Source organism: Borostomias antarcticus (genome assembly GCF_949987555.1).
Source record: "Borostomias antarcticus genome assembly, chromosome: 12".
Classification (NCBI taxonomy): Eukaryota; Metazoa; Chordata; class Actinopteri; order Stomiiformes; family Stomiidae; genus Borostomias; species Borostomias antarcticus.
In genome coordinates, this window is record NC_140245.1 from 21455947 (window position 1) to 21479369 (window position 23423).

A 23423-nucleotide genomic window follows, 5' to 3' on the forward strand; every position below is an offset into this window, starting at 1 on the left:
ATACACCGAAAGGGAAGTTGGAGAAGATCTTTCTTCCGTACTTTGATGCATTTCCCCCTGAAATGGGCTGCAAGGGCGGGACATACGTTTAGATGAATTTCATTGGAACGTTATTGAGCGGGCGGGATATTCAACACTTGAGGCTGCAGAGTAGTTGACGTTTTGATTGACAGGGTGGATGTTGTGAGATTATTGGCCTAAAATCTAAGGTACCTGGTGTCGTAATTGCACGTGACCTACTGTACCGTTTTCCAGGAAGTAAGAAATGATATACTTTGATATAAGATTACAACAAAAGTAAAATTTTGTATATTTTTTTTGCATACATCGTTGAATACCATGCCATGGTCAGATTGTTTGGCTTGGTGAACTGCCAGAACGCTTTTACTTATAAACAGAAACCCAGATGGCATCTGTTTACAGTTTTTATTGATTGCATGAAGCCAGGGTTCACACGGCCAACTGCAAAAAACTTGAAAAACACTTTCAATAAAGGAGAAAACAGTTCTCAATACTTCATGTTTTGAATGTCGTCAGTAGTCTGGGGCATACATGAATGGTGGAGGTGGAACATCATGCTTTCCTCACCACAGTGTCTATGTGTGTTGACCATGTCAGGTCCTTGGTAATCTGGACGACAACACTGCAAAAAACATTAGTTACAATACAATAAAAAAATACTGAATTTGAGGAGAAATTATCTGTCCATGCAGCAAGATAGTTTTATTTGATAAGAAATCTTAAAATAAGCTGGTTTGAGTCTAGAAATAAGTGGGCTCTGATACTGTAAGCATTCAAAGGCTTTAAACAAGAAGACAATTATGGTTTTTAGATCAAATTACTTGAAATCAGACTTGCTACAACACAGTAATAAGTGAAATACACTGAATATTAGCAAATAATTATTTTATTTTATAATTAATAAAATACAAAGTGTACAGCAGTATTGAAGCTTAACTAGGCCTAAATAGAGACAGGCCTTATACTAAACAACTTATAATAGCACTTAATCAAAAGTACCTTTCACATTTCCCCCCTTTGATCCATACTATGGATCACTCTACTGTTAACATTACTGGTGAATGATGCTAAGCTAAGCTATCAGAATGGGGAATAACAGAGTACTTGAAAACACATCTGAATAGCCCAGTGACTTTAAAACAGAGTATAAAACATAATAGAACATAGTTACTGTACTGTAACTAGTACAATCATAAAACAGTTCAAAATGTCAGTTATGGCATGAGCCTTTAATAGTGAAATTTACAACAGTATTATTGCTTTTTAGGTTGACCCTGTTGGTCAGTTTACTCAGCTTCTTGGTGATTTGGTCTTCAGGACTCCAAAAGTCCTCTCCGGTGCTCAACCTTTGGGTGACTGCCAGCTGGTCTGTCACTGTAGGGAGGTGGTTGTAGCTCGACTTAGCAAGGGCCACGGCTCACGTGTCTACCCGAGTTAGGAGGTTCCCGTGTGGGGTGTGTTTGTTATCAGTGTCTGAGAATGCGTGTATAGGTGCTTCAGTAGCTCGACTCAGCAGGGGCCACGGCTCTCGTGTCTACCCGAGCTAGGAGGTTCCTGGGGGTGTTTGTTATCAGTGTCTGGGAATGTGTGTAGGTGCTCTGTCGCTCGACTTAGCAGGGGCCACGGCTCTCGTGTCTACCCGAGCTAGGAGGTTCCTGGGGGTGTTTGTTATCAGTGTCTGGGAATGTGTGTGTGTGCTCAGATCTTGCCTGTTTGCTGTTGAATCACTCCGGGGTTAGCCTCATGATATCTCTGGATGTCCCACGCATTCTGCTGTGCTGGGGACAGCGAGGCTTCTTCATCCTGCAGCAGGACCATTTCGGTGGCGTCTCCTCCCAGGGTGGCTCTGGTTGCTTTGGTGATGAAACACTTGCAGATAGGGATGCCACAGAACACTAGTATTCCAATTAGCAGCAGGAAACTCACGATCATGTAGACTGCTTTCCCCGCCCAGCCAGAGAAGAACTCGGTCAGCCAATGCAGATCTCCTCCGGTGGGGGCAACCTGGCTCAAAACTTGTTCAATCATGGTGGCACTGTGTTTGAGGTAGTTAGTGACATTGTCTTTGGCGTCTGGGATAAAGAAGCAACAACTTATGCCTAACATTTTGCATACTCCACCTTCCTTGGCGGTGATTAGATCGAGGGCTTCACGGTTCTCCAGGAGAGCTTCCCTCATGGCGGATACTTCGGCTGTCAGTTGGGACATGGCTGTATTGATATCTCGGGTGGCATTGGCTAGACACTCGTCATTCCAGGCGAGGCGGTTGATTTTCTCGAGGCTCCAAACGGCCGGGATGGCTGCAGTGAAACCAAATGACGCAGCGACCCCTAGACCCGCCTCTTCGGCTTGAGAGGTCCAGGGATTGCGAAAATTAAGATTGGGGTGTTGAGATTGTGGGCCTACCTCACGTTTGTCTCGGTGTCCGACGGCAGTGGTGGAGAGTTCTGGGCCAGTTGGATTGGCTGGATGGATATTACTTTTGGGCGTCAGGAGTCCTGGGTAGCAGCATCCCCTCCAGGTTCCTGCTGGTCCTAGGGTGTATCTGTGTCTTTCTCCACAAACCCACCCATACGCCAGCATGCTTTTAGGAGTGGATATAAGTCCCCAAGGACAGGTTACATTGTGTGTGACATTCCGATAGGTTACCGTGCAATTGGGGTTGTGGACGTCCACATGGACGTTCGTGACGCACTGAGACCATCCCAACAGTGGTGCTTTAGGGTCGTGTTGGCAGAGACATACCGGTGCGTTTTTCCGGATCACTCGGCGGCGTCTCCGGACGTCGGATGTTGGCTCGTTCTGGTGCTGACAGGTTACTGGAGGCGGGCTGGTTGCGTTGTTCCTGATCATTTGGTCAATTGAGAGAAAACTTAGAATGTCAAATGGTGTAGTGCAATTACCAGTGTTGGTGAAGTTCACATCTTTGCTGCTGATGCCCTCGAAGGAGTCCGTCCTGACTCCCTCGTGGCACACCCAGCAGGGTCCGTTGTGGACTTGACTGATGAGGACAGCTCGGGCGCAGGCCATGTTTCCTCCGCAGCGGCGGAGGGCGCTTCTGGCCTCCTGAGTGGGTCCATGGTGGTCTGTACCTACTAGGGGATCATGATTACTGGAGAGAAATTCGGCCTCCTCCTCTCCGTTTGTCACCTGTATGTTTACACTGTTTTTCCCTGCTTGTGCGGCCTGATTGATTTTACCGATGGCAGTGGTGGGTCGAGGTTTTACTATGAGTTGGAATGGCTCCAAGGGGTCTTCTCCCCATACATCTACCCCCGCCTGATAAGCCCCTCCATCGCCCAGTCTTGGGGTCAGGGTCCAGGTAACGCAATTATCCGTCTGGCTGATCTTTCCTCTCGTAGACCCGCCTCGGAATTTTATCTGCGGAGCATTTGCATAATGCATGCCTCTCCGGTAGGATTGGCTACATTGTCGGGACCCTAATCCGTCGATCGTCCCTGTTGACCGGAACACATCACACTTAAAGTTGCATGGTTCTATACAGAGGTACACGGGGAACGCCCTCCCATAGTACGAGTACCAGTATCCGCAAATGTTCATTTCACACTCCCTCCCCTCCTCACAATGGAATATTTGTCTGGCCTCAGCACCGGTGTCGAGGAATGACAGAGCGGTAAATAGTATGGCGGTGGCAACGATAAGCTTACTTTCGTTCATATTGGGCTAGGTGAGCGGGTGGCTTTCGCTCTCTCTGGGGTCTCCTAGGTGCTGGGGTCGGCTCCTCCTCCTCTTCTGGGATCTCCTGAGGGTCCGCGGGCTTTGCGACTGGTTGTTTTTCCTTGACAGGGGAAAGACTGGGAGCAGAAGGAATGTCAATTTGTGGGGTGTCGGGTCCCCCCTTTGTGGGTGACTCTGGCTCACACGATGGGAAGTCTCTGGTGGTTTCCTCTGGGATGTCGTCCCCTCTCCAACGCTTCACATGTGCTGTGTGTACCCAGGTTGGTCTCTCGTTCACTCGGACGGCTGTTGGGGTGGCGAGGATGACCTCGTACGGGCCTCTCCACCGTGGGTCGGTCCACTTAGTGCGGCCGAACGCTCGGATGAGCACAAAGGATCCTGGGCTGATGGGGTTGTTTGGTTCTGGTGCTGGGTCGTATGCCTGGGCTGTGAGAGTGGATCTGATGACAGAAAATTGTTTAGACAGACATACAGCGAATTCACATGCATTGGGTGGTGGTACCAGGTCCGCTGGTGGGTCCGCTCCTGTGTATGGGGGACGGCCAAACATGCATTCAAAAGGTGTCAGAGGTGTCCCTGACCTTGGCGTGGTTCTCATGGACAGCAGAGCGAGGGGCAGGCACTTGACCCAATTCTGACCGGTTTCAGACATGAGTTTGGCGAGCCTGCTCTTGAGGGTTCCATTGGATCTTTCTACCTGTCCTGCCGACTGTGGGTGATAGCTACAGTGTGTTTTGAGCTCTATTCCCAACAGTTGTGTGGCGTGTGCCAGTATCTCACTGACGAACGGGCTGCCGTTGTCTGAGGAGATTTTCTTGGGTAAGCCAAATGTGGGGAACCAACCTCTGCACAGTGCCTCAGCCACTCCTCGTGCTGTCTCCCGTTTCATTGGGTAAGCCTCCACCCACTTACTGTACATGTCCACGACCACCAACGCCACGTTCTTGCCGGCTGCAGGAGTAAGGTGCACAAAATCAAGCATTAGATGAGCTCCTACACCCTGGGCTAAACCCCCATGGTGTCCTGGTGTGTTTTTGAGGCCCCTAGATACATTGTATCGGGCACATGTGATGCAACATTGACAAATTTTCTCTGCTGTTTGTGTGATGCTTGGGCAGTACCATGATCGGGTAAGGATTTGACTAATCCCCCCTTTGCTCACGTGACCACGTCCGTGAGCAACGTGACAGTAATATGTGTAATGTTTTCTCGGCATGCATGGTCTACCGTCTGCTGCCCTCCAGATACCGTCTGTTTTCGTGCAGCCCTCTTCCTCCCATAGGGAGGCTTCCACAGGGCCCAGATCAGTCCTATACATTCTCCTAAGCACACTTGATCCTGCAGCCCCCAAACAGTCCTGTCCCTCAACTGGATCCTCCTCCGTCAGCTCCTCTGGTTCCTGTGAGAGAAAGCAAGTGTCACAATTGGAGAGAGAGTTAGGATTAGCTGTCAGGTGGTAACCAGCCGCTCGCTTGGCCTCCTCATCGGCCCGCTGGTTGCCCTTTGATGCTGTGTCTGTTGCATTGGTGTGTGCTATGACCTTGACTACCGCCAGCTGTGAGGGTAGCAGCATAGCTGCGAGTAGGCCATCAATCAGTTCCCTATTCTTGATGTTGGTGCCTGCTGATGTTTTGTAACCCCTTTTGGCCCATAGGGCGCCGAAACTGTGACCCACTCCCCACGCGTACTTGCTATCAGTGAAAATGGTGACCTTGTTACCACGTGATGCCTCACACGCCTGGGTGAGGGCCCACAACTCTGCCTGTTGTGCCGACCACGTGTCCTGTAGCCTGCCACTGGTCACTACCTCTGTGTCGGAAACAACTGCAAAACCCACATGTTTGTGACCTGTATTGGGATCAATGGAAGCAGAACCATCACAGTAAAGTGCACGCGCGCCCTCCAGGGGCACGTCCTTCAAATCTGCCCTTGGTTTGCACTCTTCGTCGACTCGTCCCACGCAGTCGTGCTCCACCTCCGCCAGGTCGACATCTGGGAGAAGGGTGGCAGGGTTAAGTGTGGTACAGCGGACAACTGACACGTTGGACTGACTCAAGAGAGAACTTTCGTACCGCTGAACACGGGCAGTACTAAGACAGCCTTGCTCTGAAGAGTTAAGGATCGCCGCCACCGCATGTGGGGCCTGAATGACAACTTTACAGTATCCTACAATCGGAGCACACTTTACCAGAGCGATGTCGCACGCCACCACGGCCCTCGTGCACCCAGGGAGCCCCAGCTCGACAGCAGAGAACGCCTGTGAGAAGTAAGCGATTGGTCGGTGTCTTCCCCCATACCTCTGGGTCAGCACACACCTCACATACTTACCTCTCCCATCGACGAACAGGTCGTACTGCTTGGTGGGGTCCTGGTACCCAAGACACGGTGCGGTGGTGAGCGCGGACCTTAGCTCCTCCCAAGCCGACTCCATCTCCGGGCTCCAAGTCACCTTTTCTCCTGGTTTAAGGGAGAGAAACGGGGTGCGCAGTGTTTTGTCTAACCTGCTGCATTCAGGAATGAAGGTGCGACAATAACCAACCATTCCAAGGAAAGAGAGAACTTCCTTCTTGGTCCCTGGTCTTTTCATGGCCAGGATTGCTGTGACCCGGCTTGGTGTGATGCGTTTACCTTCTGCCGTGAGTGTGTGGCCTAAGAACGTGACCTGTTGTGTCACAAGCTGGGCTTTCTTCCTGGATGCCTTGTGGCCTCCCGCCGCCAGCAGGCGTAGGAGCCTCTCGGTCCCTTCCAGACAGCCTTCTCTGGTGGGACAAGCAAGAAGTATGTCATCAACATACTGAATGAGCACCCCACCAGCCGGTGGGACATACTCACGAAGGTCGTTGGATAGAGCAGCGTTGTAGATTGTAGGCGAATTCGTCCATCCCTGGGGACAGCGTGTCCAGGTGTAGCATCAACCGTTGAAAGTGAATGCGAACCAGTGCTGTGATTTGGGGTCAACTGGTACAGAAAAGAAAGCATTTGCCAGATCAATAACAGTGTACCACTTGCAGTCAGGTGTTAGAGGCTCAAATATTGTGTTAGGGTCTGGTACCAAAGGAGCGAGCTTCAAACATACCTCATTCACGGCCCTGAGATCCTGCACAAACCTCCACTCTGGTGGCTGACCTGCTTCCTGGTGCTTTTTTACTGGGAAGATGGGTGTGTTAACAGGGCTTCCTTGTGGTAGATCTATAATCACCCCCGCTTTTAACAGCTCTTCCAGCACCGGCCTTACCCCTTCTTCTGCCTCCTTTGAGATGGGGTACTGCTTTACCTGCACTCCGGGCGCCTGGGCCCCTCCGTCTCTGTTGGATACCACCACTGGGGTGGCTGACCTGACTTTCCCTACATCGTACTTCCCTGATGACCAGATACAGTGGGGTAGCTTAGCTAACATTTCCCCTACATCGGCTGGTTCCTCCTCCTCGGTCATCAGGTACTGTGGATCAAAAATTGCCATTACATCTCGGCTCATTATCAACATCATGGGTTCAAACAGTTTCAATCTATATACAAGTTCACCATACATCAAGAGGGAGGTTACCTCACCGAACTGAGTGTAACCCTCCTTCTTATGTTTACCCGTTCTCCACAGCCATTCACAGGCCCCAGTGAAGCCTCCGAGGCTAACCCATGCATCCGTCCGCCCTTTGGTGAGAGAAACATGGGGCACCCCCTCCTGGACGGCGGCCACATAGTCGTGTGCCTCGGCGTCTCCTAGGGTGACTCCTGCTGTGGTGATAGAGTCGCTGAAATAGATGCTGTTAACCCTGCCTGTGCCTAGCTTGGGACCTGTTCCATCTACATCCCTTACCCATTCTTCAACTTCCTCCTTGCTTGCTGTAACCTGCATCGTAACATGTGGTGTTTGCACTGTGCAAATAGGTGGGTCTGCGGTCATGTCCTCCCTAAAATTATTAACCATATGTGCCAGTAAGTCCCCATCCTCCTCTGCTAACTCCAGGACAAGGGCAAACCGGTCCTCATCTAGCATGAGCCTGAACTCTGTGTCTGTGTCTGGATGTGGTATGTGTGCTTTGACTCCGGCATCTGTAACTACTAAATTTAGGTTGAGTTTACACATGATGTCCCTGGCCAGCAAATTCATGGGACACCCTTTGCTAAAGATAAATGAGTGCTCAAAATCAATTGATGCTGGATCAGTGTGAAACGTGCATTTTATTGGTAGAGTGAGTGGTTCAGTTGTGGAGGCCCCAGACGCGCTTCTAGTGGTTCTGGTCTCTCCCGACAGTGTAGGTCTGAAATTACATTGGTTAGCACATAACACAGAAGTGGTAGCACCGGAGTCAACAAGAAACATTATGTCCTGACCTTCGATTGTCAAAAGAACAGTGGGCAATCGTCTGTGTGCTCCCTCAATCATAATGTATACTCCCTCGGTGTGCGTGTCAGTGCTAGATGTACCTTCAGCCTTATCGGAAAAGGGAGGGACGGTCGAGTCGTGCCAATCATCAAAGACTCCCTCCCTGGCCTCCTCGCCCCATCATGCGAGGTCATTGCGGTTGGCTGGTTTCCAGGTGCCTCCTGATCCTCCGGTTCCTTGGTTCTGCCTTGGACGGTCCGGTTTGTACTGTGAAACATCGTTATGAACCTGATACGGCCCTCTCCCTGCTCTACCTGTGTCTCCTTCGCGGTTCTGGTGCCTCCTCCTCCACTCCCTCTGCTGCTCCGTCTCTGGATATGGACAGTCCCGAATCATGTGGCCCTCCTCCTTACAGTTAAAGCACCTCATTGGTCCGTACGGGCCTCTCGGTGGCCCGCTCCTGGTCCGCTCCTTCCCCTGCACCGTTGGCTGCTGGCGTGGCCCCCTGGGCGGGTCGTGGAGCCTGGCGTGAGCATCAGACATAACCATAGTTAGTGCAGTGTTCAGACTTGCCTTGTTTTTGGCCTCCTTCTTTTTCTCCTGCTCGACAGCCTCGGCATCCTTCGCGTTCTGCTGCTTCTCGGCGTGTCTGGCGTGGATGATGAGGTCGTGTGCAGTGGGGTTGTCATCATAGCCAATCCAGGTCTGGGTCACCCGCTGTGAGAGGGCGGGCTTCATCCCCTTTAGGGCCATGCCCACGAGCGTGGATCCATACCCCTCCATTTGGTCGTTCATACGGAAGTGATCAGCGATGCTCTTCTTCAGCCGGTCTATGTAGGTCGTCACCAGCTCCTCGGCTCCCTGTACACAGTTGGTTACCTTTGTGGGGTCTCGGCTGACGGGCCAGATGAGAACCAGGTTCTGGCGGAGGTTTCTCAGGAACAGCTGCATCTGGTGGTTGGCCGCACTGCTTCCTGGGGCTTCGACCCAGTTGGTGCCTGGCTGTACGATCCGGAACACCCGGAGGTTTAGCCGGTCCCACAGCGCCCCTGGTCCAGCGGTTTTGTAGATGATGCGCACGAGGTCCTGGATAGTGAGGAGGCAATCACTAGAAAGTCTGGTTAATTGTCTGGCATACCCTTCAGAATCTGTCTTTAGTGGGGGTAGTTGCAGTATCATATCATGAATGTCACTGGGAGACATAGCCCGGTGGACTAGGCTCATTGTTCCGTTAGCATTTGGTAGCTCGATCATCGGGAACTGGCCCTCCTCTGCCTCCTCTTCCTCCTCCTCCACGGCTGACACGGATGCTCCGAACCCGGTGTCGGAGTCTTCAGGGCCGCCGCAGGCACCCCCTGAGTGGGGTGTGGACGCGGCCTGTGGAGCCCTTGGGGCGGGTGTCTGTGGTGCTGGAGAGAGGTTATGAGATGTCATTAATTTGTTAAAATTGTCCTCAGATAGTTTACTTTTTTTTATGTAGTTGGTGATGAGTTTTATGGCCGCCTCATCGGTGGACATTGAGGGCGGCCCTGATTGTAGCGGTTCCCTGGCCTGGTACGACCCCTGCTGGTAGGCGGGTGGAGATGACTGTTGCGGAGCTGCTGGCTGCAGCGGGCCTTGTGCCTGAACGGAGAGAGAGAGATTGGGGTAGAGAGGGGGCACTTGTGTGCGGTTGGCTGGTGGAGGTGGAGGTGGCTGCAGCGGAGCTGCTGGCTGCAGCGGGGCTGGGGTGGCGAACGGACTATATTCATCATCTCTGCGAGCCTGATCAGTTTGAAACGATCCCACCGTGTCTCCCCCCTGACTGGAAAAAAGTGTTATCTCACATCCCTCTTGACGGTTCTTAGCCTCTTTTTCCCAGAGACCGAGAACCGCACAAACATCACTCTCTAACTTAAATTTTCTCCTTTCCTTCTCTGTCATCTCTTCCACTTTATCCTTCACGCCTTGTATCACACATATTGCAAACGTACCGTTAGCGGGCCAACCTATTTTATCGAGGTTGCGGAGGCCGACCACGCTACGGACGCCTTGCGTCTCTCTCATATAATCATAGCATCTGCTCTGGGAGCAGAGATCACCGAGTGATTTGCCTACATGTGCACCCATATTTCAAGCACCTTAGGTCTCTGCTGCACACAACACAACAGTCACTTCACTCACACTTCTTTAACAAGTACTAAGTAATAGTAGTATAACAGTAGTAGTAAAATAGTAACAGAATGGTACCTTAGTCAGAACAGGAACGTACTTTAAATGTGAAATAAGCAACACTGTTTAATATCGGAGTCGTTATGGTTCTATTTCGCACCGCTCCGATAAAACAACTTCACACAGTCAATGAATCGAAAACCCAACCAAAAGAATAATTCTTCAACAACTAAAATGTTAAACACAGGCGCAGCACTTCTCTGTGAGCCTAACCGGTGTTTTGGGTGCGGGAATTCTTGGTCTATGGACGGACTATATGGTTATAATGTAGCGAGCATTATGAACCTCACCGTGGCAACCATGTGTATGCGTGGACCTTAATAATCTCTTATATTCTATGCTTACGTCACAAGCGCAGCCCTAGACATATACTCTCATTAAAAAGGAATTTTTAACTCTGTGAACAATTGATGTACGTTTGGAACTTACTTGAATGTCAGAAAAGCAAAAGTCCTCTGGTTGTGGTGGTTTGCTGTCCTCCTATCGATGGCTTCCAGGCGTCACTGCCCCTCTGAGCGACCTGCGTCCGCCCTCAACCTCGTCCGTTGACGGCTTGGCTATTAAAGTTGATGCGTGAAGGGTGATCAGTCCAACGGAGGTGCACTCAGACGGGCAGATCAGCTGGAATCCACACTTCTGACACCAGTAAAATGTAGTGGCTCGGTTCGGTTGATCTGGGAAGTTTGGACTCACAAAAGACTATCGTCACTTCAGATTGAAATACACCGGTAGCCTACCACAGGGTTCTCCACGTAGGAGCCAACACAACCACACAACCTTGTTAAAATGAGGACAAGTAATACAACAGAATAGAATAAAAGAACTTACTTTATTACCTTACAATTGCAGCAAAAGGACAGTTACGCAGAGACACAAGGGGTATCTGAGTAAGCGCGCCCACCGAGAGTCGGGGGAGCATATTTATACTGGCTAGGCTAGGCTAGGATGCTATGCTTGTTCCACACCTCGTGACTACATGTCTGAGTACCTGATTGGTTGAAACTACTGTCTATCATGTTGGTCATATGAGCTCACTACTGTCTGGCCGAGGTTGATAAGGTATTCTGCTGTGTTACAATTTAAACAGGCTTTTCATTGTGATGTGTCCTTGGCAGTCAATTTATCTGCCACTAGAACATAGATAATAACACTTTTCATGCGCACGATGTGTTCTGGAAAAATACAAAGTGTACAGCAGTATTGAAGCTTAACTAGGCCTAAATAGAGACAGGCCTTATACTAAACAACTTATAATAGCACTTAATCAAAAGTACCTTTCACAGCACGCAGTATTTTTCTTTTGGTGATTATTCTTAGATATAAATGCAGATAGGCTATATGTGATGAGGCAATTGCTGGATTCTAATACGCTGTTTATAATGACACCCGACATTGAAGCATGAAAGGCGTAGCATAGGCTACATTCTGATTTAATGAAGAAATAAAAAAGTCTGTAAACTCTGCCTAAAAGCATTTATTTGGTCTCATTTATTAGCTTAAGTATTAATATGTGTGGGCGTTTTCAATCAGCCCTGGTCCAGGTAGTCGGGAGCCATTCACCTTTCACTTTTGTCACTGTTTGCAGTATCGACAGAAATAGTTAATATGTATTCTAATATTATTTCGTTACTCACGAAGTGAAGACAGTTTTCGAACGATGAAAGACATGAAGTGCAGACATGGCCTAAGAGAAAGCGAATGTGTAGAGTAATGAATGGTTCCTCAATGTAGCCTACTATTTCCTTTAGTAGGCTAAATTAATTGATTCATTCGTTTAAAATAGATCACAAACACAAACAAGTAGGCTATCATATCAGTTTTATTTATTAAATCAACGAAACAAGCATTGCAATGGAGCTGCATTCAGTCCTGCGCAATTTTGTTATTGGTCGTTTTGTCCCCTATAAGCGCCCGTAACTGTAAATATATTTGACATTGAAACATTTTTGACATTGATTGACAGCTTCCATTTTGAATTTGTTAGCTCCCGCCTCGCATGCTAATACCCGTTTCAAATGGATATCCGAAACTATTTTGTATCTAATAAAACGAAAAATGACGAGACATCTGATGGTACAACTCCTTGCGCTGATACTGCGGCTAACTCTGAAAATGGGCTGTGTGAGACTGAGATGGGCCTACCTCCCATCGGGGAGCCTGCCCAGCATCAGTATCAGGACCCGCCCCAGGGACCACCACCGCCAGGCCCAATACTGCCTACTGCAAGCACCCGTCCTGCCGTTCCTTCCGATTTAGGGGAGAAACACACGGGTCCCAAACAGCCTCTTCTGCAATTCCCCAAACGTCTTATTGGTAAAGTCAACAGAGCCTTCTCAGCCCACTATTACAAGTTTGCATGGGTAGAATATTCTTGTTCGATGGATGCCGTGTTTTGCTTTGCATGCCGGCAGTTCCATAAAGATAGCGGCCGTGAAGATATGTTTACTCTGCGAGGGGTACAAGACTGGAAAAAGATTTCAGAAAAAATAAAGCATGGGACGTCCCAGACTCACCTCACCACAATGGTCCGATGGGAGAGCTATAAGCAGAGCGAGGCGTCAGGGTCCGTGGCAGCTAAACTAAACCAAGCTCACCAAAATCAAGTGGAAAGTAACAGGGAATACCTCCATAAAGTCGTGGACATAATAAAGCTGCTTTCAAAACTCGGCTTGCCCCTCCGTGGACATCGGACAGGAGAGGACTCCACCAACAGAGGTAATTTCCTCAGCTTTTGTGATTTTTTCTCGAAATATGATGCGGAATTTGAGCAAATGCAGGAATACTATTTTAATTCGACCAGTTCTGATTTCCAAAATGAAATAATCACACTAGCTGCAGAACTGGTCAGAGAGGAGATTTCGAATGCAGTGAAGCAGACTGGATTTTTCTGCGTAATTGCTGATGAAGCAAAATCAGTAAAAACCGAGCAGCTATCAGTTTGTCTGCGCTACACAGAAGAACTAGAGGTCAAGGAGAGGTTCATTGGTTTTGCTGACTGCTCCGCCACCCGTGATGCTGCTGGGATTGTGGAGGGGATCAAGAAGGTGATGGCATCGTGTGGGCTACAGAACATTCCTATAGTTGCCCAGTCCTATGACGGAGCATCAGTGATGTCGGGCCATTTAACTGCAGCAGCGCATCAGGTGGACAACCCACATGCCATCTACATCCACTGCATGGCCCATAAGCTGAACCTGGTCCTCATCGAGGCCTGCGCAGTCAACAGAGACGTGAAGTCCTTCCTCAACGTGCTAGACAAGCTATATTCAGTATTTGCTGAACCTCGCAACCACCAGAAGTTCATCAATATGCAGCACACTCTTGGCCTGAAGCCAAAAGAAATTGTGCAGCCCTGCGAGACACGGTGGGTGCACAAGTGGCGGTGTGTTCAGGCCGTGAAGTCACAATACGCTGCCATCACAGCCTGTCTGCGAGAGATGAAAGATGAGGGAGAGAAATGGTCTGTGGAAGCAAATGGGCTCTACACCTACATGACAAACCTCAAGTTTGTCAAAACCTCAACCTCAAACCTAAATGGGCTCTACACCTGCATGACAAACCTCATCACCTGCCTCATAGTCCTTGAGGATGTATTAAAATATATCCATGTTGCGCACAAAAAGTTGCAGTCGACCAACACCACTCTGGCCGGTGCATCCTCAGTCATCAGGATGTATTAAAATATATCCATGTTGCTCACAAAAAGTTGCAGTCGACCAACACCACTCTGGCCGGTGCATCCTCAGTCATCAGGACCATACAGGCATACATCCAGCGCTGCAGAGAGGGGGACAACTGGAATGATGTGTGGAACCACATCAGCCAGTTCTGCGAGGAGGTGGATGTCTGCATGGCTGTCCCTGGTGAGGGAGATTGCTCCAAGCGAAGGCGAATCTCAAGGCCCCCCCATACGCTTGACAACTGCTTCATTTCCTCCACGCTTGGGCAAAGAGACGAATGCAGCACATCACAGACTGACCATGTCCACTTCCGTCACCACCTCTACCACCCAGTCCTGGACACACTGTTGAGTGAACTGAGCAGGCGGTTTTCAGATGAAGTGATGGCTCTTGCTGTGTCTTGTGATGCTGTGTTGAAGTGTGACAAAGCAGGAGTCGACCCGCTCCTGCAGAAGTATGCAGGTCCACTCCGGATCCATCCGAAGCTTGTGACAGCAGAGATGGAACTGATCAAAACAGCCGCTGCCCAGGTAAAAGCAAAAAATACTTCAATTAGATTATATATTTTTAAGAATGCTGCCTACTAGGCTACTGTATAGGCTATTTGTACTTTGTACTACGTTTTTTGTGTATAAGTATTAACACTTGGACACAAAAAGGGACCTCCAGACGTGCATAGCCTACATTTAAAATAATAATGAATCCCAATTTACTTTGTTCGCAACAGCAAATACGTCTACAGAAAGCACAAGCACAATGCAGCATTAACGTAGCTATAGCTAGTTACATTGCAGGCTGTCTGGGTCTACTGACACATGCGCTAATTATTAGTTAATATCGTTCGCTCATGGACTTGAATAAAACCTCAAATATCTACTAACAAAATAAGTATCTAAACACATTCATACTGATAATATTCTCGAAACACACTCATACTGATAATATTCTGCACACTCACAAGACAATTCTAGTGGGCGACTCGTGGTTCACCACATGGTAATTACCTAGCTAACTTCTTAATTGCTAGGTGAAGCACCGTTTCACTCAACATGTGATGTCACTTGTAAAACTCTGATATAAATCTCATATTTGCATTACTTATAATCCATTACGCATACACATTCATTATACATCTGTGTGCTACTTTTAGACATATTTTCACAACTTTAGCTCACCTAAATAGCCTACAGAACGCACAAGCACACCAGCTGTCTGGAATCGTTGGGACGCGTCTGGGGGGTATACTGACACATGCGCGCTCCTGCATCCTACACGCGCAACTGCAGCGTACACATGCGCGCTACTGCATCCTACCCAAAGTGTGAACTTTACTCACTGTAACCCTAATTTAACCCACTAAAATATTACCGTTGTTATTGCACATGAACGCATCAATTCCTGAGTGAATAAAATAATAAACTAAACGACAGTAATAATACATCATCAACATTAGCCTACTGCTGTCCCACATATAGGCCTATTTGCAATACACTAAAGTATAGCGTCTACTTTCTGTTTTTGACCAGGGTGGGCCCATCACGCTGGCCACTCTCCAAGCAGAAGTAAAGAGGGACACATATCCCAACTTCTACAAGCTGCTTCAAGTAGCGTTGGCGCTGCCCATTGGATCAGCTACCTCGGAGCGAAGTTTCTCGGCGATGAGAAGGATCAAGATTTGGCTGAGATCCACCATGGCACAGGAATGATTTTCGGATCTGGCCCTGTTGAACATCGAAAGCGATGTCACAGCAAAGCTGTCCCCCAATAGGATTGTGGACACCTACGCAAGCCGGAAGAAGAGACGTCTTGTTCTACACTAGGGGAGAAACACATTCCCACAGGCCATCAGCCAACATTTTTCCTTATATATATATATTATTGTGTGACTATCTATGACATGTCCAATATGTTTACAAATAAAATGTTATTATGCCTTAAGGCTAGCCAACATTGTTACTGTTGTGCTGCGTGGTGCTGAAAGGACAGATCCTCAAACAAACACAGAGACTGAGTGATCAGGAGGATGCTATAAAATGACAGTGAATGAAATTGCTTCTTGCTTTATTCTAGAAATATAAACAATAGATTATCACCGGGGTGTAGTCAAAGGACAACGCTTCCACAATAATTGCCATTATGCTAAACTAAATTAGTTTTGTAGTTTTTGGAATAATTTATTGGAAAATATTGTTTGAAGTAGGCCTAGGCTATATTGAAACGAATTCCACATTTTTGTAGCACGGCGCAGCGGAGGCGCAGTTGAACGAAACGTGGATATTGGAAAGAATAAGCACTGTGTTTTGAAATGTTGTGGGTCAATCATGCAGCTGTAACAGAATATGCGCATTCCAATGTTCGTCATTGATGAGGGGGGGGGGGCTTTGGGCTAGGACTGACTGCCCCCCCCCCCGGTCAAAAAGTCAAACTGCGCGTATGGTGTCTATGGGATCTGACAGAAGAACATCCCACCTCTTCAGCCCTCCATCAGTCAGGCCGTTGTGGCTAGACTTGAAGACAAAGAACCAGCTGGCAACGATGACGTGTCAACTCGTCAGTGAATCATTGAAACATCTGTTAGCGTCAAAGTATCTTAAGTGTCGTTTGCCTGACTGGACTCTGGACTGGATGGATTGCTCAGACATGACAGAACTTTTGTCGGATTATCCAAAGGAACTTTTAACCTATTTTAAGAATGACCACTGAGCCTATTACTGATGGTGGATGAGAACTGAGCTGTCCGAAGACAAACTATAATAAAAAATAAAAACATCACATCCCTGCAAATACATCAGTATTTCCCAACCCTGCTCCAGGATGACCACTGCCCTGCATGTGTTTCAGGTCTTCTTCTTCCAACACAAATCATCAATGGTCTTCATTAACCCAAGTGTTCAACCTACTTCCTGCCGCGTGGCCTTCTCCTGCTCCAAGCCTAGTCTGAATGTTTCAGTGTGGTAGAGCAGTGAGAGATGGGACAATGTGCAGGGTCCTCCAGGAGCAGGATTGGGAACTGACAGATTACAATGGATTTGGTATATGGAACAGCAACTTAGCTCCACGCCGACTCAAGGAGAAATGGGGTTTCAGGGCTTTCTTCCACACCCCATAGATCTGCACTTTGGCACAGAAGTCTTACCATATTGCTTTTGTTTCCTCTAATGTATTTGCTGTTGGTGCCACCCAGGATGCGACGCAGCTCATCCATTGCCTAGGAAAAAATTGTGCTTAGTTCCTCTGCCACTGTGCAGGCTTGATACTGTACTGTATGTATAACACAGCGTGCACAGAAAAAAGCACATAAAAGTTCCAGATAGAAAGTTAAGAATACATACATTCCGAGTGTCTTCGGTTTTGCTTTGGGTTTGTTCTACATGTCGCTGAGTGTTTTTGTAGTGCCTCGACTGCATCTTCAGAATGTTCTGACCTGGACTGTCCTCTCCTCAGGGACAGACATCACTGGGAAGAGAAATCACATGTACAGTAAAAGAGAAACATCATACATACGATTACAATACAGCTAGCTCTTTGATGGTACAAGTGGGCGTTATTTATCAGGCATGTGATTTTTAAAGGACAAAAAAGCAGGAAAATACACAAGAGTGCAGATCATACGAGGTTAGTATATTGTTATATGCAGGGGTTATAATTAACTCCATTTACTAGCCAATGTCTGTCTGTTGTTGTTTTTTCCATTTTCCAGCCAGTTGGCTGGTAATCCAAAAATTTAGCTGTTAGCTAGGGCGACAGAGCAGACAGACGGTAAACTAGGGCTACGGAGCAGATACTGTTAGTATACTGTATACTGAAAAGTGAGTTTAAAGGTAAAATATGTAGTATGTGGATTATTTCCCCCATCTAGTGTCTAAAGATAAGAACTGCAACAACACAACGTATTGGTTGCCAAAATGCCAGAGAATGCACTGTTTCATTCATACTGTAATAAGATCTTCACTCCGAGAGGAACATAACATTACACTAATCAGTAATCACAATCAAGTATTTCAGAGTGTCAATTTACGTTAGATGCTGTAGTGTGGAGATAATGTTAGGTCTGGCTATGCAGATTCCAAGAAAGATAACGATAGCTAGTTAGCTAGCTTACCGGTCTAGTAGAAAAGTAGCCATGTCACCATGCAACTTCATCCTATGAAACTCTATAAACTCTGTCCAATGAGCAAAGGCTGTCCCGATATGTATCTGACTTTTTCGAAATCTAAAGTGAAGCCCTATTGAACCGCGCCATCTTTGAAAAAAATGCTTCACTGATATCTTTGACATGCGCAGTCAAAGGTATCAATGACGCGTTCTTGTAGTCCGCGAACAGATTGCTCTCCCCGCTCTGAGTAAGCGATGAAAAGCGGCTTGCTTATTAATCTACTTTCATCAAATATATCCGTTGGAAAACATATTTTTTTATCCAGGCATCTTAGTTTTAACAGTATAATTGTGACTGAACATGTTTTGTTTGCTAGTAGGTGGTATTCATTTCGTTTCGAGCTCGGCGGGTTAGCCGCAAACTTCATGCCGCAGCGAGAGATCCCGTCTCTGGGTGGACAGCTGTTCAACTCGACTTGGACCAGGTCCCCTGGAGCTATTTCGCCTGGCTGCATATCGCGTTGTTGTGAACAGAATGAATACCACCTACTAGCAAACTCAGTTTGATTTTTTTCAGCCACTATCAGATATAAACAAGTGGGCGTTTTCACTCCATATATGGATATGCACCCTCACCCCCCACCCCCCCAGCCGCATATTCACTAGTCAGTTGAAATAGGAAGGGCCCTCTCTGTAGCTGTAAAAAGGAAAACAGCTTGAAACAGGCTTTCTATCATGACTGCAATGGGCCCAGCATTGCAACTACGGTTGAAAAACAGATCCGACATCGATCAATTACCCATTGTTCCAGATTTATCAGCTAAATACATGGCTAACGTTACACAAACACATGGTTAAATCAGCCAATTACATTCAGACTGACCACTCGCCTGAGTGGGAACAAACGTTTGGTATCTAGTTAGCTTGCTGGAACTGTATCCATGTATGTGAGTGTATGCTTACACCATGTTAGTCGGTATAAGAGTGAAGGAACACAACAGAAGTAGAAGCAGAAGAACCTTCCCATCCTCACAGGCATCCAGCCCGCTGACCTCCACCGCACAGGAACCACAGCACGTCTCGCCTGCCGAACCTCCTGCTCCACGACAGGCTCACTGCAGCAGCGGAACCTCCCCGGCGTCTCGAGTCGAGACACCCTTTTGTGCCTGCCGCACAGGATCTCCTGCAGCAATGCAGGCATCAGCGAGGTAGGATGGGCGGACCACAGCTGGTGTGCGGAGTGGGAGGCAAATACCTCCAGACTCTGTGATTTCATCCCAGCCGCCGGTCCTTCCCCTCCCGGGATGGACTTACCCAGACCGGAGTGGGTGAGGCTTAATCGCCTCCGGACCGGCATTGGACGCTTCCGCTCATCGATGCACAGATGGGGCCTTTGCACATTTCTGCATTGTGATGTTGAAGATGTTTTAGGAAATATTAATATTCATGAAATTATCTACATGTCACCATAGACACAGCCTACGCTTTCTACCATGACTGGGTAATTTGACACTAGCATAGCAAAGAGTTCAGAAGAGCATAGCCGTCCATAAAGAGTTTCAGATGCTTGGTCGGAGATCTGTGATAAGGTATCGCGAGATTAGCTAACTTGCATCAAATACATTTTGTTTGTTTTTTGGTAGCAATTCTGTGGGGTAATAGGGTTGAAATGTTTCAACATAGAGTGACGTTTTTTGTGAGTTGCCTGTAAGCCGACACACCATGAAGAGGGAATGCCGAGTTATGCCTTTGTCCTTCTGTCGGGTTAGTGACCTGCATGGTCCCATAACATCAAAACAAAAAGACTCCACAGATTTCCCAGGTCAGTGGTGGCCGAGTGGATAGTGCGCTGCCGCGAAGGTCGTGAGTTCAGTCCTTGGTGCGGACATACTAAGGTACCATGACATTTTTGTCACTGGATGTTATACTAAGGTACCATGACATATTTTGTCACTGGATGTTATAGAAGTTATGTTACGAGCGTGGGTCATATTTGTTAATTATAGACCCTTTTACAGCCTAGTCAGCACAAGTATGCGCGCGCATTCTTAGCAGAGGAAGACAGACGAAATCGCCATTATTCAGCGAACAGACTGGACTGAGGACATCATAAGAAATGCCCGCGTTTGCAATGCCTATTTTATATCAGGTAAGTTATTTTGACTACCTGGTTTCACTGGAATGTCTGGTTGAAATGTAGCTCTTCTCAGTCCTGTTGTTGCATTCTGCTCGCTCATGCCAGACAACAGTCCTTTGCTGGTCCATTCACTTTGCCGTCAAAATAAATCGGTGTCGACCTAGTTAGGAGAGGCGCTCATATTTACAAGTGTCAGATAAACATGAAACTTCACTTACCTAAGCAAAAGGGTCTATTTTAACAAATGCTGGGTTGGAGCTTCAAAGCACCGCCACCACCACAGAAGAAGACTACCTCGGAAAAATAATTTAATTTACCATTAATGTTATGGAAGCTGCTTCTAGTTGTTGTGAGCCCATGAGCTTACTGGCTATCCCGCTTTCATTTTGCTGGATTAGCTTTGGAAGCATTGGAACTGATGTGTCCAGGTGACAAGACCTATCTTTATTTATCAGACATTACCGTCCTACCAGTCCCGCACAAAAACAAGCCAGCCAAAGCACATAAGCCAGGCTGGACTTGGCCTGGCTTTAGTGTTCCCCGTTATTTCAATTAAATTAAATTAATGGTGCATACAGATTTACAGACTAGGCTAAGCCAAACCGTTAACAACATCAGGTAGCCCTATTGATTGACACTGGTGACGCAAACTGCATGACTATTATGACGTCATAATAGTGGACATTCCATGATCATGGTCTACTACTCTAACTTAACATGCACACATTATGATCATGTTACTGCATGGGTATAATGACGTCATAATAGTGGACATTCCATGATCATGGTCTAACTTGACATGCACACATTATGATCATATTACCTCCCAGATCTACAGCTCATGGTAGGTTCTGTATGTATTTGAATAATACATCAGTAAATCAGAAAGAAAAACATACTAGTGATATGAGGAATTGACTGGGATGAATAATAACAGACTACTTAAGAAAATATGAAATTGCAGAAATACTTAATTGTACACTCCTTTAGTCTACCTTGAATTAAAATGTTTGATGATCAGCCTTAGTGTGAAATGACAAATGACAGATCTAACATGGCATCAGAATGTTCTAGTGAAAATCATGTCATGTCTGTTTTAATGAATGTAGAATAGTTCAGGATGAAGAGAAAGCGCAGAGCTCAATTAAAGGACGATGGAGATGGTCCATCTAAAAAGCCTCGGATAACAGAGACAGAGGCTCACCCTGACTGGCCCAGGAAGCTGAAGGAACTTGGACACGGGCAGAGGTTGATTAAAATCAAAGTGAGTCTGAATGAAGAAGACGTGCATGTTTAGATTAAAACAAATGTAAAGCAAATATGTATTATCAGTCAGAGGAGTTAATTTGTTTAATAGTATTGAAAAGGAAATTAAAATGTGTAATATGCTACACTAATTACATGACTAACAAATATAAAACTGAACAAATATAAAACTGAAGTATCAACACTAACGTGTATGTTTATTTTTGTTTTAATTAAAACAAACATTAGAATATACCTGTGCAGACCAGAGCAATGGCCATGATCCAGCGCAGGCTTCCACAGTGTCCCCTCAGGGAGAACCAGACCATCCTGCCTCCCCTCAGGGAGAACCAGGCCATCCTGCCTCCCCTCAGGGAGAACCAGGCCAAGAGAGTTCAAAAGAGGGCCAGGGAGGAGGAGAACAAACCACTCAAATGTTCCAAAAAGAGAAAGAGAGGCCCTGCCCCCACAAACCAGAGATCAGATCCCAGCTCCTCTAACCAGCCATCCCAGGCCCAGCGCAACTCGCCATGCACAGGTAGGACCTCAACCATCCATCACCCTCACATGTTGAGAGACTCATCCATCCTGGTCTATCTATGAGTAGATGATCAATGTGAGGTTACATGACAGTGGTTGAAGGGGAGATTGAGTGAACCTGGGAGGTGTGTCTTGCAGACGGGTTCACCTTCCGCTACTCTGTTGGGAAGCTGCTGGGCGTAGGCGGGTTTGGATGTGTCTTCGCAGGAACGCGCAAGGCAGACGGCAAACAGGTTCACCCTCTCCTCCTTCTCTCCATTTCTGCTCACCCCCCCCTGCCCCAAACACACCACACCACGGCTTTTGTGTTTAAACCAGGGTTGCGTTCAAATTCAGCTAACAGAGGCAAACGTTTGTCGCAAACATGTTATCTCCAAACGGTCACATTTGAACAGCTTTTAATGAACGTTCCAAATAGTTCGCATAAACGCAACAATCCCCATGTGGGAGCACATCTCCAGTAAAGCCTGGGTCCATTGTGATCCTCGTTCCGTTACTGGTGAACTACCTCTCCAGACTGTTAGCTTCTGTTAACAAACATTTGCGGCGAACACAAAGCTAACGGAAAATAGTTTGCTAACGTTCGCTATGTTCGCTGAATTTGAACGCACCCCAGGTGTCCAAGTGTCAAAACCACTTGCTAAATAAGAACATATTTAGTCCCTTTGCAAAGAAGTTGTTTCATGAATTAACATGCCTGGAAATACTGTACATCTATTATGTCCTGGCCTGAATAAAGAAGTCAGCAGAAATGTAAAAGAGTCCCTACCGGCTGAATATTGAAATATGTGCCCCTCCTCCTCCCCTCGACCAGGTGGCCATTAAATACGTCCCTAAGCAGAGATCGCAGCGCTACATCAGAATCGTAAGTATGGTCACTGTACAGTATATTTACAGTACAGCACCATAACAGGAACCAGTTGGCAATTTAAATTCTTCTCCAAGCATATATATGCTGGAGTTCCACCTACAGAAGTAGGTTCCACCCATACATCTTCAAATGCACACGGTAGCTTCTAAGGGATCAATCCATAAGTAGACCCCCACCTCCCACCACCTCACCCCTCACCTGGTCCACCACCTCTCAACCGTCCCTCCGCCTCCCCCCTCACCTGTCACCCATACTCCTCCCCCCACCATAGCCTGGAGCATCACGCAGACTGCCCCTCGAGGTGGCCCTCATGCAGATCGTGAGCGAGCCTCCCAGCTGCGAGAACGTGCTGGAGCTCATTGAGTGGTTCGAGCAGCCCATGATGTTCATCCTGATCCTGGAGAGGCCGATCCCATGCATGGACCTGTCTGAGTACACCAAGCAGACAGGGGGCAGGGTGGACGAACACCGCGCCAAGACCATCATGAAGCAGGTGGTGCTGGCGGTGCGTCACTGCCGTGACCGCCGTGTCCTCCACCGGGACGTAAAACACGAGAACCTCCTCATTAACATCGACACCATGAAGGTGAAGCTCATCGA